The sequence below is a fragment of the Salmo salar genome, chromosome 17 (genome assembly GCF_965601325.2).
Source record: "Salmo salar chromosome 17, fSalSal1, whole genome shotgun sequence".
NCBI lineage: Eukaryota > Metazoa > Chordata > Actinopteri > Salmoniformes > Salmonidae > Salmo > Salmo salar.
Window position 1 is genome coordinate 85,600,118 of NC_138307.1, and position 17,960 is coordinate 85,618,077.

Consider the following 17,960-nt stretch of genomic DNA (forward strand, 5'->3'; position numbering starts at 1 on the left):
ACTGTAGACACTGTGTATTGACTGTAACCAATGTGTATTGACTGTAGACACTGTATATTGACTGTAACCACTGTGTAACCACTGTGTATTGACTGTAACCACTGTGTATTGACTGTAACCACTGTGCATTGACTGTAACCACTGTGTATTGACTGTAGACACTGTGTATTGACTGTAACCACTGTGTATTGACTGTAGACACTGTGTATTGACTGTAACCATTGTGTATTGACTGTAACCACTGTGTATTGACTGTAGACACTGTGTATTTACTATACACACTGTGTATTGACTGTAACCACTGTGTATTGACTGTAACCACTGTGTATTGACTGTAACCACTGTGTATTGACTGTAACCACTGTGTATTGACTGTAGACACTGTATTGACTGTAACCACTGTGTATTGACTGTAACCACTGTGTATTGACTGTAACCACTGTGTATTGACTGTAACCACTGTGTATTGACTGTAGACACTGTATTGACTGTGGACACTGTGTATTGACTGAAACCGCTGTGTATTGACTGTAACCACTGTGTAACCATTGTGTATTGACTGTGGACACTGTGTATTGACTGTAACCACTGTGTATTGACTGTAACCACTGTGTATTGACTGTAACCACTGTGAATTGACTGTAACCACTGTGTATTGACTGTAGACACTGTATTGACTGTAACCACTGTGTATTGACTGTAGACACTGTATTGACTGTAACCACTGTGTATTGACTGTAACCACTGTGTATTGACTGTAGACACTGTGTATTGACTGTAGACACTGTGTATTGACTGTAGACACTTTGTATTGACTGTAACCACTGTGTATTGATTGTAGACACTGTATTGACTGTAACCACTGTGTATTGACTGTAACCACTGTGTATTGACTGTAGACACTGTGTATTGACTGTAACCACTGTGTATTGACTGTAACCACTGTATACAGTAGATGCTAGCCTGCTCTCTCTCTGCTGGTCTGTTTATCCTCTGCCCATGGCAGTCAGAGAAGAGAAGGCTTGGCCAGGCCGTGCCTGCTGCCAGATGGAGGAAGGGAATGGGATAGGGTGGGGGAGACAGAAACAGAGAAGGGAGAAGGCTGGGCCAGATGGAGGAAGGGAATGGGATAGGGTGGGGGAGACAGAAACAGAGAAGGGAGAAGGCTGGGCCAGATGGAGGAAGGGAATGGGATAGGGTGGGGGAGACAGAAACAGAGAAGGGAGAAGGCTGGGCCAGATGGAGGAAGGGAATGGGATAGGGTGGGGGAGACAGAAACAGAGAAGGGAGCAGGCTGGGCCAGATGGAGGAAGGGAATGGGATAGGGTGGGGGAGACAGAAACAGAGAAGGGAGAAGGCTGGGCCAGATGGAGGAAGGGAATGGGATAGGGTGGGGGAGACAGAAACAGAGAAGGGAGAAGGCTGGGCCAGATGGAGGAAGGGAATGGGATAGGGTGGGGGAGACAGAAACAGAGAAGGGAGAAGGCTGGGCCAGATGGAGGAAGGGAATGGGATAGGGTGGGGGAGACAGAAACAGAGAAGGGAGAAGGCTGAGCCAGATGGAGTGTTACTTTGTTTACTTCGTTTTCCCTGTTTGTACTGTAGAGGAGAGTGGGGTATGTTCAGCCTAAGGGGGTGAAGTTGAGCCCCCTCTCGTTTCTAGGAAACCAAATATGACCAAATATTTTAGGAAGAGGCCATCATTTCATGGAGTGTGAAGGAAGAAACCACACATGGAGAAAGTGGTAAGCAATTTACATCCAGAAAAAAAATACCTTTTTCACCAAATCAAAGGACTTTCATGATGCTTGTATCTAAACCAAAGTAGATTAGTTTATGATTGTTCTATACATCAGTTATGGGGTATCTATTCGCTTTAATATGAGGTCCTAAACCTAACATGAAAGTGTATCCTTATAGCTGCGTGGGCTAATATAGTCAAAACCCCACGCATTATTATTGTACAAAAGAGACATTTTAAGAATTTTAATGAGCTCATTTTTTTTGTTGTTGTCTGAGCTGGAGGTTGAGTGACTGGGGAGTTGTGTCAACTATCACTGTCTCAGATCAGGTCCTTCATTGTTTTATTCCCCTGTTTAACTCTGTTGCAGATAAACATGTCGCTGTACAGGAAAATAAGGGGAAAAGTCAGATGGAAATGGTTGGTTTACTCATGAGTTGTCTGAGAAATGACGGATTGGGCTAAGGCTAGACGGACTGACTCGACGTCTGATTTGCAGTCCTTCAGACAGTAGAGAAATAGATGTCTGTCCCTGGCTGTGTATCAGAGAGAGAGAGGTGGTAATGAAGCCAAAGTGGTCAAATCTCAGAACAAAACCCTCCACCCCCTCGTTACCCCAGCAGGTGTTGACAGACTCTGGCCCCATTCTAGACTAAATGACTCCACCCCCTCGTTACCCCAGCAGGTGTTGACAGACTCTGGTCCCATTCTAGACTAAATGACTCCACCCCCTCGTTACCCCAGCAGGTGTTGACAGACTCTGGTCCCATTCTAGACTAAATGACTCCACCCCCTCGTTACCCCAGCAGGTGTTGACAGACTCTGGTCCCATTCTAGACTAAATGACTCCACCCCCTCGTTACCCCAGCAGGTGTTGACAGGCTCTGGTCCCATTCTAGACTAAATGACTCCACCCCCTCGTTACCCCAGCAGGTGTTGACAGGCTCTGGTCCCATTCTAGACTAAATGACTCCTACCCTCGTTACCCCAGCAGGTGTTGACAGCCTCTGGTCCCATTCTAGACTAAATGACTCCTCCCCCTCGTTACCCCAGCAGGTGTTGACAGCCTCTGGTCCCATTCTAGACTAAATGACTCCTCCCCCTCGTTACCCCAGCAGGTGTTGACAGCCTCTGGTCCCATTCTAGACTAAATGACTCCTCCCCCTCGTTACCCCAGCAGGTGTTGACAGGCTCTGGTCCCATTCTAGACTAAATGACTCCTACCCTCGTTACCCCAGCAGGTGTTGACAGACTCTGGCCCCATTCTAGACTAAATGACTCCACCCCCTCGTTACCCCAGCAGGTGTTGACAGGCTCTGGCCCCATTCGAGACTAAATGACTCCACCCCCTCGTTACCCCAGCAGGTGTTGACAGCCTCTGGTCCCATTCTAGACTAAATGACTCCTCCCCCTCGTTACCCCAGCAGGTGTTGACAGCCTCTGGTCCCATTCTAGACTAAATGACTCCTCCCCCTCGTTACCCCAGCAGGTGTTGACAGCCTCTGGTCCCATTCTAGACTAAATGACTCCTCCCCCTCATTACCCCTCCAGGTTCTGACAGCCTCTGGCCCCATTCTAGACTAAATTAACATTTGTGATGCTTTAAATTGAATAAGCACTTTGCTTCAGTTTGCCACCTGTCCTGTTATCCTGTTTGAAAGGATAATCTCTAAAACATTCATCTCATTCCACTAAAGGTAGTCCTTTAGTCACCTCAGAACAGATTGTAGAGAAGGATGGTCTGGTCCCGTCTACTCCTGCTCCTCCCCTCTGGCGTGCGACGTCGCCCGAATACTAAACACCGGTCCTGGGATTCATCATTGCGCACACCTGTGTTCATGTTACCTGGCTTCTGTTACGCTGTCTTGTTTCCTGTTTGTTGTTTTCATTCAACGTTTTACCTGCACCTGCTTCTCCACTCACGGCGTCATCGTTACGTGCACTGACAGACTTTATTTTCATTTCAACCCTTTGATGTCTATGATGTACTAAGTGCTTTGGAACAGATTGATGTTAATTAAACCATAGGAGCTGATTCACTTCTAACCGCAGTACAGATTGATGTTAATTAAACCATAGGAGCTGATTCACTTCTAACCGCAGTACAGATTGATGTTAATTAAACCATAGGAGCTGATTCACTTCTAACCGCAGTACAGATTGATGTTAATTAAACCGTAGGAGCTGATTCACTTCTAACCGCAGTACAGATTGATGTTAATTAAACCAGAGGAGCTGATTCACTTCTAACCGCAGTACAGATTGATGTTAATTAAACCGTAGGAGCTGATTCACTTCTAACCGCAGTACAGATTGATGTTAATTAAACCGTAGGAGCTGATTCACTTCTAACCGCAGTACAGATTGATGTTAATTAAACCATAGGAGCTGATTCACTTCTAACTGCAGTACAGATTGATGTTAATTAAACCAGAGGAGCTGATTCACTTCTAACCGCAGTACAGATTGATGTTAATTAAACCATAGGAGCTGATTCACTTCTAACCGCAGTACAGATTGATGTTAATTAAACCATAGGAGCTGATTCACTTCTAACCGCAGTACAGATTGATGTTAATTAAACCATAGGAGCTGATTCACTTCTAACTGCAGTACAGATTGATGTTAATTAAACCAGAGGAGCTGATTCACTTCTAACTGCAGTACAGATTGATGTTAATTAAACCGTAGGAGCTGATTCACTTCTAACCGCAGTACAGATTGATGTTAATTAAACCGTAGGAGCTGATTCACTTCTAACCGCAGTACAGATTGATGTTAATTAAACCATAGGAGCTGATTCACTTGATCCCTGCTAACTGCCTCTCTCTGCTCCACTTACTGCAGAACCACTAACCTATATGTTTAACTTGACAATTGTTTCTGGTGGTATCCCTAAGATCTGCAAAGCGACACATCCTCCCCCTAGATAAAGGAAGAGATTGAGATCCTGCTGAGTCAGATAACTAACGTCCAGTTTACAAATTATCTCGCCTTTCCAAAGTTCTAGAATCCCTGACTAACTTTCGGCTAAGAACTTAAAAAAAAAAAATTGTTTACTTTTCACTCTATTTTTAATGTGCACAAATCTGGTTTAAGACCTGGATATTCAGCTGCTACGCTCCAATCTGGTTTTAGACCCGGACATTCAGCTGCTACGCTCCAATATGGTTTTAGACCCGGACATTCAGCTGTTACGTACCAATCTGGTTTTAGACCCGGACATTCAGCTGCTACGCTCCAATCTGGTTTTAGACCCGGACATTCAGCTGTTACGTACCAATCTGGTTTTAGACCTGGACATTCAGCTGCTACGCTCCAATCTGGTTTTAGACCCGGACATTCAGCTGTTACGCACCAATCTGGTTTTAGACCCGGACATTCAGCTGCTACACTCCAATCTGGTTTTAGACCCGGACATTCAGCTGTTACGTATCAATCTGGTTTTAGACCTGGACATTCAGCTGCTACGCTCCAATCTGGTTTTAGACCCGGACATTCAGCTGCTACGTACCAATCTGGTTTTAGACCTGGACATTCAGCTGCTACACTCCAATCTGGTTTTAGACCCGGACATTCAGCTGTTACGCACCAATCTGGTTTTAGACCTGGACATTCAGCTGTTACGTACCAATCTGGTTTTAGACCTGGACATTCAGCTGCTGCGTACCAATCTGGTTTTAGACCTGGACATTCAGCTGGTGGAGATGTTAGATGAGACATGGCTGGTAGAGATGTTAGATGAGACATGGATAGTAGAGATGTTAGATGAGACATGGATGGTAGAGATGTTAGATGAGACATGGCTGGTAGAGATGTTAGATGAGACATGGCTGGTAGAGATGTTAGATGAGACATGGCTGGTAGAGATGTTAGATGAGACATGGCTGGTAGAGATGTTAGATGAGACATGGCTGGTAGAGATGGTATATGAGACATGGATGGTAGAGATGTTAGATGAGACATGGCTGGTAGAGATGTTAGATGAGACATGGATGGTGGAGATGTTAGATGAGACATGGCTGGTAGAGATGTTAGATGAGACATGGCTGGTAGAGATGTTAGATGAGACATGGCTGGTAGAGATGTTAGATGAGACATGGCTGGTAGAGATGTTAGATGAGACATGGATGGTAGAGATGTTAGATGAGACATGGCTGGTAGAGATGTTAGATGAGACATGGCTGGTAGAGATGTTAGATGAGACATGGCTGGTAGAGATGTTAGATGAGACATGGCTGGTAGAGATGTTAGATGAGACATGGCTGGTAGAGATGTTAGATGAGACATGGATAGTAGAGATGTTATATGAGACATGGATGGTAGAGATGTTAGATGAGACATGGCTGGTAGAGATGTTATATGAGACATGGATGGTAGAGATGTTAGATGAGACATGGCTGGTAGAGATGTTAGATGAGACATGGATGGTGGAGATGTTAGATGAGACATGGCTGGTAGAGATGTTAGATGAGACATGGCTGGTAGAGATGTTAGATGAGACATGGCTGGTAGAGATGTTAGATGAGACATGGATGGTGGAGATGTTAGATGAACATTAGAAAGTATCACCTCTACTCAAAGCAAAGGGGTTTCTGTGACCACACTGGCAGAGGGAGAGGGGATTGGTGTTGATGGGATAGGACAGCTAGCAGCAGGGGATGTGACCTACTACTGGTAATAGTTAACACTGTTATACCCTCACGGTTATAACAACTGGATGCTTTACCAGGCCAGCTCAGTACTTCTTACATTTGGTTCAACTCAGCTTCAGTTGGGCTCAGTAGTGTGAAACGCCCTATAGGGGTTGATGCTACACATAGCCTGACTGATGTCTGACCCACAATGGGTGGTGCACTATGTAGGGAATAGGGTGCCAGGGCCCATTGAATTCTGGTGAAAAGTAGTGCACTATTTAGGGAATAGGGTGCCAGGGCCCATAGGTTATGGTGAAAAGTAGTGCACTATGTAGGGAATAGGGTGCCAGGGCCCATAGGATTCTGATTAAAAGTACTGCACTATGTAGGGAATAGGGTGTCATTTGAGTCGTAGACTTGTTTCTTATCTCAGATGAATTGGAGAGATTTGAAAGATGACTAAAATAGAAAATGTGATGAAGTATTGATGCAGACAAAACACTGCCAGGCAGACATCTCCTGCCAATATATATGACTGTAACAAACATAAATATCAATAAACAGCCGTAAAAGGATGACAAGTTATGGAAGACGTAGATTAGAGAGATATGGAAGATGTGGAAGACGTAGATATGGAAGATGTAGATTAGAGAGATATGGAAGATGTGGAAGACGTAGATATGGAAGATGTAGATTAGAGAGATATGGAAGATGTGGAAGACGTAGATATGGAAGATGTAGATTAGAGAGATATGGAAGATGTGGAAGACGTAGATTAGAAAGATATGGAAGATGTGGAAGACGTAGATATGGAAGATGTAGATTAGAGAGATACAATCTCTCTAATCTGTTGAACATCGAGGCAACCGTGATTCAGAAGGTATAGCTGGATGAACCTGGGGTTAGACCTCTGGAGTGGTCATCGAAGAGTCGGGTTTAGGTTGGAGGCTGACGTGGGACTCCGTCCGACCTTAATCTAACCCTACATGTCCGGGCTCTGGTATAAGTGCCTGCTTTGTAGCGTTGGAAGTGAATGGAACCTCCAGTATCCTAGTGGTTAGAGTGTTGGGCCTGTAACCGAAAGGCTGCTGGATTGAATCCCCGAGCTCACAAGGTATAAATCTGTCGTTCTGCCCCTGAACAAGGCACTTAACCCACTGTTCCCTGGTAGGCCGTCATTATAAAGAACTTCAAAGTGTTTCCTTTCAAATTGTACCAAGAATATGCATATCCTTGCTTCAGGGCCTGAGATACAGGCAGTTAGATTTGAGTGTCATTTTAGTCTAAAATTTGGGGGGAAAAGGGGCGGATCCTTATGAGTATCAACGATGATTCATGAATAAACGCCATCAGCAATGGTGCTGTTTCCATAGTGTGTTGTTTCTGTTACATGTCAGTATGTACGATGGTGACAACAGGAGGAGATGAGAGGAAGTAGCTGCATAATGACATATAAACTAAAGGACAGCTTCTAGAAAGAAACAACGGTGTGACTCAGTCGGTACAGCAACACCAAAATGTTGTGGGTTTGATTTCCATTGGGATAAAAAAACGACTTCAATTTTTTTTTTTTTTTTTTTATATTTTATTACTATGACATTATTTGAAGAGGAGGCTTTACTGATGTCATCTGAGGACTAGGAGCAGGCAGTTGTTTCCAAAAGGTAAATGACTGCAGTCACAGTAACTGGGTCACACACACTCCAGACGTCACCCAGACAGGCCCTGCAGACACAGTCTGAGACTTTCTAAGGTTCATCCACACTAGACAGGCCATGTCATACCGTATGTAGTCTCCAGAGCCGTACTCACAGTCTCATCCTAGCTAGTTCGGTGGGTATGGAAGTGGAGCGAGAGAGAGAGAAGATGTCATACCTCAGTGTCCCACTCAGTGGAGGCTGCTGAAAGGGGGGGAGACGGCTCATAATAACAGCCGGAACGGAGCAAATGGAATGGCATCAAACACATGGAAACCATGGAAACCAATGTATTTTGATGTATTCCATTCCACTGATTCCACTGATTCCATTCCACCATTCCACTGATTCCGCTCCAGTCATTACCACGAGCCCGTCCTCCCCAATTTAGGTGCCACCAACCTCCTGTGACAATACACACTTGGACTAGTGGGACATGACTTCATGTTTTAGTCTTTCTACTGTGACATCAAACATTCCTAGAAGACCAATCAGGAAGTAAAGCTTGTGGAAATGACATCAATAAACCCACACTGTAATATTACTGTAATGACGTATCTTCAACTTCAACCAGTTTTGCACACTGGGATACAACCAAATTACTTTTCCAAACTTTCCACCATTTTTAAAGAGCCAGAGCCCTCAAACTTTCCACCATTTTTAAAGAGCCAGGGCCCTCAAACTTTCCACCATTTTTAGAGAGCCAGGGCCCTCAAACTTTCCACCATTTTTAGAGAGCCAGGGCCCTCAAACTTTCCACCATTTTTAGAGAGCCAGAGCCCTCAAACTTTCCACCATTTTTAGAGAGCCAGGGCCCTCAAACTTTCCACCATTTTTAGAGAGCCAGAGCCCTCAAACTTTCCACCATTTTTAGAGAGCCAGAGCCCTCAAACTTTCCACCATTTTTAAAGAGCCAGAGCCCTCAAACTTTCCACCATTTTTAGAGAGCCAGAGCCCTCAAACTTTCCACCATTTTTAGAGAGCCAGAGCCCTCAAACTTTCCACCATTTTTAAAGAGCCAGAGCCCTCAAACTTTCCACCATTTTTAAAGAGCCAGAGCCCTCAAACTTTCCACCATTTTTAGAGAGCCAGAGCCCTCAAACTTTCCACCATTTTTAGAGAGCCAGAGCCCTCAAACTTTCCACCATTTTTAGAGAGCCAGAGCCCTCAAACTTTCCACCATTTTTAGAGAGCCAGAGCCCTCAAACTTTCACCATTTTTAGAGAGCCAGAGCCCTCAAACTTTCCACCATTTTTAAAGAGCCAGAGCCCTCAAACTTTCCACCATTTTTAAAGAGCCAGAGCCCTCAAACTTTCACCATTTTTAAAGAGCCAGAGCCCTCAAACTTTCCACCATTTTTAAAGAGCCAGAGCCCTCAAACTTTCACCATTTTTAAAGAGCCAGAGCCCTCAAACTTTCCACCATTTTTAAAGAGCCAGAGCCCTCAAACTTTCACCATTTTTAAAGAGCCAGAGCCCTCAAACTTTCCACCATTTTTAATCCTCTTTAAACTACTGCATGATTCATAAAAGGTTATGTCCAGTATCGATCTGGGGAAAGATACCTCTAAACTACTGCATGATCTATAAAAGGTTATCTCCAGTATCCATCTGGGGAAAGACACTGTGCAACACAATGACACAAAAGAGGAAAAAACACTGAAATATAACAAGCTTTTACTACAAAACCAAGGGGACACCTGTCCTTTGTCCTTTAATGTTGAAGTGTACAGCAGCAACCTGCTGGGATGAAAGAAGTAGTTTTCTACCAGAATCTACTGTTGATGCCTCCCCCCTGACTACTGTGCACCACAGCCCATATGAATGCTCTACATAGGGAACTGGGGGCCATTTGGCACGCACACTCTGACTCCTCATGATACGTATTTATCTCTCTTGACAAAAGTTGGCATCTGCTCCCTCAGTCTCCTCCCCCAGCCTCCCCCCCAGCCTCGCCCTCAGCCTTGCCCTCAGCCTCGCCCTCAGCCTCGCCCTCAGCCTCGCCCTCAGCCTCTCCCTCAGTCTCTCCCTCTTCCTCCCCTTCAGCCTCTCCCTCAGTCTCTCCCTCAGTCTCTCCCTCTTCCTCCCCTTCAGCCTCTCCCTCAGTCTCTCCCTCTTCCTCCCCTTCAGCCTCTCCCTCAGTCTCTCCCTCCTCCCCTTCAGCCTCTCCCTCAGTCTCTCCCCCAGCCTCTTCCTCAGCCTCTCCCTCTATCTCTCCCTCTTCCTCCCCTTCAGGATCTCCCTCAGTCTCTCCCTCAGCCGCAGTCTCTCCCTCAGTCTCTCCCCCAGCCTCCCCTTCAGTCTCTCCCTCAGCCTCTCTCAGTCTCTCCCTCAGTCTCTCCCTCAGGCTCTCCCTTAGCCTCCCCTTCAGCCTCCCCTTCAGCCTCCCCTTCAGCCTCCCTCAGTCACTCCCTCAGTCTCTCCCTCTTCCTCCACTACAGCCTCTCCCTCAGCCTCCCCCTCAGTCTCTCCCCTTCAGTCTCTCCCTCTTCCTCCTCTTCAGCCTCACCCTCAGCCTCTCCCTCAGCCTCTCCCTCTTCCTCCCCTTCAGCCTCTCCCTCAGTCTCTCCCTCTCCCTCCCCTTCAGCCTCTCCCTCAGCCTCTCCCTCCGTCTCTCCCTCTTCCCCCCCTTCAGTCTCTCCCTCAGCCAATACATGACCAATCAATCAGAGAGAGAGAGAGAGAGAGAGAGAGAGAGAGAGAGAGAGAGAGAGAGAGAGAGAGAGAGAGACAGACAGACAGACAGACAGACAGACAGACAGACAGACAGACAGACAGACAGACAGACAGACAGACAGACAGACAGACAGACAGACAGACAGACAGACAGACAGACAGACAGACAGACAGAGAGACAGAGAGACAGAGAGAGAGAGAGAGAGAGAGAGAGAGAGAGGAAAAAAAAGGTGGCTAATTGAGACACAAGGATATCAATTTGTGGTTTTGGCTAAAACTCAAAATTGTTTTGTGGCGTAGAGGAATGATTGGATATCGCTTCATCTTGGCAACCACAGGCTCAGGCTTAGTGTTGTACCCACAGAAACAACGTGACACGGATATAGAACCCCATGTGTCCATAACTGACTCTGAGGTGTTTCTTGATGTTTCACACTTCAAATTGTGGTGCCTGGCTGGAGCATTCACACCATCTTAGCCTGCAACACAGACTGTAGACCCCCTACATGTTCCAATAATCTGACGTTAGAAAACAGACTGTAGACCCCCTACATGTTCCAATACTCTGACGTTAGAAAACAGACTGTAGACCCCCTACATGTTCCAATACTCTGACGTTAGAAAACAGACTGTAGACCCCCTACATGTTCCAATACTCTGACGTTAGAAAACAGACTGTAGACCCCCTACATGTTCCAATACTCTGACGTTAGAAAACAGACTGTAGACCCCCTACATGTTCCAATACTCTGACGTTAGAAAACAGACTGTAGACCCCCTACATGTTCCAATACTCTGACGTTAGAAAACAGACTGTAGACCCCCTACATGTTCCAATACTCTGACGTTAGAAAACAGACTGTAGACCCCCTACATGTTCCAATACTCTGACGTTAGAAAACAGACTGTAGACCCCCTACATGTTCCAATACTCTGACGTTAGAAAACAGACTGTAGACCCCCTACATGTTCCAATACTCTGACGTTAGAAAACAGACTGTAGACCCCCTACATGTTCCAATACTCTGACGTTAGAAAACAGACTGTAGACCCCCTACATGTTCCAATACTCTGACGTTAGAAAACAGACTGTAGACCCCCTACATGTTCCAATACTCTGACGTTAGAAAACAGACTGTAGACCCCCTACATGTTCCAATACTCTGACGTTAGAAAACAGACTGTAGACCACCTACATGTTCCAATACTCTGACGTTAGAAAACAGACTGTAGAACCCCTACATGTTCCAATACTCTGACGTTAGAAAACAGACTGTAGACCCCCTACATGTTCCAATACTCTGACGTTAGAAAACAGACTGTAGACCCCCTACATGTTCCAATACTCTGACGTTAGAAAACAGACTGTAGACCCCCTACATATTCCAATACTCTGACGTTAGAAAACAGACTGTAGACCCCCTACATGTTCCAATACTCTGACGTTAGAAAACAGACTGTAGACCCCCTACATGTTCCAATACTCTGACGTTAGAAAACAGACTGTAGACCCCCTACATGTTCCAATACTCTGACGTTAGAAAACAGACTGTAGACCCCCTACATGTTCCAATACTCTGACGTTAGAAAACAGACTGTAGACCCCCTACATGTTCCAATACTCTGACGTTAGAAAACAGACTGTAGACCCCCTACATGTTCCAATACTCTGACGTTAGAAAACAGACTGTAGACCCCCTACATGTTCCAATACTCTGACGTTAGAAAACAGACTGTAGACCCCCTACATGTTCCAATACTCTGACGTTAGAAAACAGACTGTAGACCCCCTACATGTTCCAATACTCTGACGTTAGAAAACAGACTGTAGACCCCCTACATGTTCCAATACTCTGACGTTAGAAAACAGACTGTAGACCCCCTACATGTTCCAATACTCTGACGTTAGAAAACAGACTGTAGACCACCTACATGTTCCAATACTCTAGAGAGCTCAGTATAACTGGAGATCTGAAAAAGGTAGGTAACAAATCAATAAACATTCAAGAATGCTCACACAGACTATAATGTTCCAGTCCACGGTGCAGATATGTAAAGGAACCTCTCTGTATTAATATAGTTGGTTATGTTCCAGTCCACGGTGCAGATATGTAAAGGAACCTCTGTATTAATATAGTTGGTTATGTTCCAGTCCACGGTGCAGATATGTAAAGGAACCTCTCTGTATTAATGTAGTCGGTTATGTTCCAGTCCACGGTGCAGATATGTAAAGGAACCTCTGTATTAATATAGTTGGTTATGTTCCAGTCCACGGTGCAGATATGTAAAGGAACCTCTGTATTAATATAGTTGGTTATGTTCCAGTCCACGGTGCAGATATGTAAAGGAACCTCTGTATCAATATAGTTGGTTATGTTCCAGTCCACGGTGCAGATATGTAAAGGAACCTCTCTGTATTAATATAGTTGGTTATGTTCCAGTCCATGGTGCAGATATGTAAAGGAACCTCTCTGTATTAATGTAGTTGGTTATGTTCCAGTCCACGGTGCAGATATGTAAAGGAACCTCTGTATCAATATAGTTGGTTATGTTCCAGTCCACGGTGCAGATATGTAAAGGAACCTCTCTGTATTAATATAGTTGGTTATGTTCCAGTCCATGGTGCAGATATGTAAAGGAACCTCTCTGTATTAATATAGTTGGTTATGTTCCAGTCCACGGTGCAGATATGTAAAGGAACCTCTCTGTATTAATATAGTTGGTTATGTTCCAGTCCACGGTGCAGATATGTAAAGGAACCTCTGTATTAATATAGTTGGTTATGTTCCAGTCCACGGTGCAGATATGTAAAGGAACCTCTGTATTAATATAGTTGGTTATGTTCCAGTCCACGGTGCAGATATGTAAAGGAACCTCTCTGTATTAATGTAGTCGGTTATGTTCCAGTCCACGGTGCAGATATGTAAAGGAACCTCTGTATTAATATAGTTGGTTATGTTCCAGTCCACGGTGCAGATATGTAAAGGAACCTCTCTGTATTAATGTAGTTGGTTATGTTCCAGTCCACGGTGCAGATATGTAAAGGAACCTCTCTGTATTAATATAGTTGGTTATGTTCCAGTCCACGGTGCAGATATGTAAAGGAACCTCTCTGTATTAATATAGTTGGTTATGTTCCAGTCCACGGTGCAGATATGTAAAGGAACCTCTGTATTAATATAGTTGGTTATGTTCCAGTCCACGGTGCAGATATGTAAAGGAACCTCTCTGTATTAATATAGTTGGTTATGTTCCAGTCCACGGTGCAGATATGTAAAGGAACCTCTGTATTAATATAGTTGGTTATGTTCCAGTCCACGGTGCAGATATGTAAAGGAACCTCTCTGTATTAATATAGTTGGTTATGTTCCAGTCCATGGTGCAGATATGTAAAGGAACCTCTGTATTAATATAGTTTGTTATGTTCCAGTCCACGGTGCAGATATGTAAAGGAACCTCTCTGTATTAATGTAGTTGGTTATGTTCCAGTCCACGGTGCAGATATGTAAAGGAACCTCTGTATTAATGTAGTTGGTTATGTTCCAGTCCACGGTGCAGATATGTAAAGGAACCTCTCTGTATTAATATAGTTGGTTATGTTCCAGTCCATGGTGCAGATATGTAAAGGAACCTCTCTGTATTAATATAGTTGGTTATGTTCCAGTCCACGGTGCAGATATGTAAAGGAACCTCTCTGTATTAATATAGTTGGTTATGTTCCAGTCCACGGTGCAGATATGTAAAGGAACCTCTGTATTAATATAGTTGGTTATGTTCCAGTCCACGGTGCAGATATGTAAAGGAACCTCTCTGTATTAATATAGTTGGTTATGTTCCAGTCCACGGTGCAGATATGTAAAGGAACCTCTCTGTATTAATATAGTTGGTTATGTTCCAGTCCACGGTGCAGATATGTAAAGGAACCTCTCTGCATTAATATAGTTGGTTATGTTCCAGTCCACGGTGCAGATATGTAAAGGAACCTCTGTATTAATATAGTTGGTTATGTTCCAGTCCACGGTGCAGATATGTAAAGGAACCTCTCTGTATTAATATAGTTGGTTATGTTCCAGTCCACGGTGCAGATATGTAAAGGAACCTCTCTGTATTAATATAGTTGGTTATGTTCCAGTCCACGGTGCAGATATGTAAAGGAACCTCTCTGTATTAATATAGTTGGTTATGTTCCAGTCCACGGTGCAGATATGTAAAGGAACCTCTCTGTATTAATATAGTTGGTTATGTTCCAGTCCACGGTGCAGATATGTAAAGGAACCTCTGTATTAATATAGTTGGTTATGTTCCAGTCCACGGTGCAGATATGTAAAGGAACCTCTCTGTATTAATATAGTTGGTTATGTTCCAGTCCACGGTGCAGATATGTAAAGGAACCTCTCTGTATTAATATAGTTGGTTATGTTCCAGTCCACGGTGCAGATATGTAAAGGAACCTCTCTGTATTAATATAGTTGGTTATGTTCCAGTCCACGGTGCAGATATGTAAAGGAACCTCTCTGTATTAATATAGTTGGTTATGTTCCAGTCCACGGTGCAGATATGTAAAGGAACCTCTCTGTATTAATATAGTTGGTTATGTTCCAGTCCACGGTGCAGATATGTAAAGGAACCTCTGTATTAATATAGTTGGTTATGTTCCAGTCCACGGTGCAGATATGTAAAGGAACCTCTGTATTAATATAGTTGGTTATGTTCCAGTCCACGGTGCAGATATGTAAAGGAACCTCTCTGTATTAATATAGTTGGTTATGTTCCAGTCCACGGTGCAGATATGTAAAGGAACCTCTGTATTAATATAATTGGTTATGTTCCAGTCCACGGTGCAGATATGTAAAGGAACCTCTGTATTAATATAGTTGGTTATGTTCCAGTCCACGGTGCAGATATGTAAAGGAACCTCTCTGTATTAATATAGTTGGTTATGTTCCAGTCCACGGTGCAGATATGTAAAGGAACCTCTCTGTATTAATATAGTTGGTTATGTTCCAGTCCACGGTGCAGATATGTAAAGGAACCTCTGTATTAATATAGTTGGTTATGTTCCAGTCCACGGTGCAGATATGTAAAGGAACCTCTCTGTATTAATATAGTTGGTTATGTTCCAGTCCACGGTGCAGATATGTAAAGGAATCTCTGTATTAATATAGTTGGTTATGTTCCAGTCCACGGTGCAGATATGTAAAGGAACCTCTCTGTATTAATGTAGTTGGTTATGTTCCAGTCCACGGTGCAGATATGTAAAGGAACCTCTCTGTATTAATATAGTTGGTTATGTTCCAGTCCACGGTGCAGATATGTAAAGGAACCTCTCTGTATTAATATAGTTGGTTATGTTCCAGTCCACGGTGCAGATATGTAAAGGAACCTCTGTATTAATATAGTTGGTTATGTTCCAGTCCACGGTGCAGATATGTAAAGGAACCTCTCTGTATTAATATAGTTGGTTATGTTCCAGTCCACGGTGCAGATATGTAAAGGAACCTCTGTATTAATATAGTTGGTTATGTTCCAGTCCACGGTGCAGATATGTAAAGGAACCTCTCTGTATTAATATAGTTGGTTATGTTCCAGTCCACGGTGCAGATATGTAAAGGAACCTCTGTATTAATATAGTTGGTTATGTTCCAGTCCACGGTGCAGATATGTAAAGGAACCTCTCTGTATTAATATAGTTGGTTATGTTCCAGTCCACGGTGCAGATATGTAAAGGAACCTCTGTATTAATGTAGTTGGTTATGTTCCAGTCCACGGTGCAGATATGTAAAGGAACCTCTCTGTATTAATATAGTTGGTTATGTTCCAGTCCACGGTGCAGATATGTAAAGGAACCTCTCTGTATTAATATAGTTGGTTATGTTCCAGTCCGCGGTGCAGATATGTAAAGGAACCTCTGTATTAATATAATTGGTTATGTTCCAGTCCACGGTGCAGATATGTAAAGGAACCTCTCTGTATTAATATAGTTGGTTATGTTCCAGTCCACGGTGCAGATATGTAAAGGAACCTCTCTGTACTAATATAGTTGGTTATGTTCCAATGGAGAGTAACTTGTAACATCACATATCATACATGATGCAGTAGCAATACAGAAGGGAGGGGACTGAATACCTTCCTCTACAACTGGGACTGAGCACCTCCCTCTACAACTGGGACTGAGCACCTCCCTCTACAACTGGGACAGAACACCTCCCTCTACAACTGGGACAGAACACCTCCCTCTACAACTGGGACTGAGCACCTCCCTCTACAACTGGGACAGAACACCTCCCTCTACAACTGGGACTGAACACCTCCCTCTACAACTGGGACTGAGCACCTCCCTCTACAACTGGGACTGAGCACCTCCCTCTACAACTGGGACTGAGCACCTCCCTCTACAACTGGGACTGAGCACCTCCCTCTACAACTGGGACTGAGCACCTCCCTCTACAACACCTCCCTCTACAACTGGGACAGAACACCTCCCTCTACAACTGGGACAGAACACCTCCCTCTACAACTGGGACAGAACACCTCCCTCTACAACTGGGACAGAACACCTCCCTCTACAACTGGGACAGAACACCTCCCTCTACAACTGGGACAGAACACCTCCCTCTACAACTGGATCCTGGACTTCCTGACTGGCCGACCCCAGGTGGTGACGGTAGGTAACAACACATCCACCACGCCGAATATCAACACGGGGGCTCCTCAGGGGTGTGTGAAGAGACACACACACAGGTCTAGACACACGCAACACACACCCAAGCTCTATCACACACATTCTACACACACGTACATTGTAATATTGTTGTATAAGTGGTATCATACATTTTGTGTTGTAGACATGTGGTGGTGTGACAGTGTTATATAATGTACTGTTTTATGTGGAATATAAAAGTGTCTTAATGTGTTTGGACCCCAGGAAGAGTAGCTGCTACCTTGGCAGGAACTAATGGGGATCCATAATAAACCCCAGGAAGAGTAGCTGCTGCCTTGGCAGGAACTAATGGGGATCCATAATAAACCCCAGGAAGAGTAGTTGCTGCCTTGGCAGGAACTAATGGGGATCCATAATAAACCCCAGGAAGAGTAGCTGCTGCCTTGGCAGGAACTAATGGGGATCCATAATAAACCCCAGGAAGTGTAGTTGCTGCCTTGGCAGGAACTAATGGGGATCCATAATAAACCCCAGGAAGAGTAGCTGCTT

The 17,960-nt window shown here is 44.3% G+C and overlaps 1 protein-coding gene across 1 annotated transcript in view; it reads right to left on the bottom strand.

Annotated features, from left to right (window-relative positions):
• Positions 1 to 17,960, bottom strand: part of tmem178b (transmembrane protein 178B) — a 203,663-nt gene that overhangs the window by 132,369 nt on the left and 53,334 nt on the right. The window lies entirely within an intron of this gene.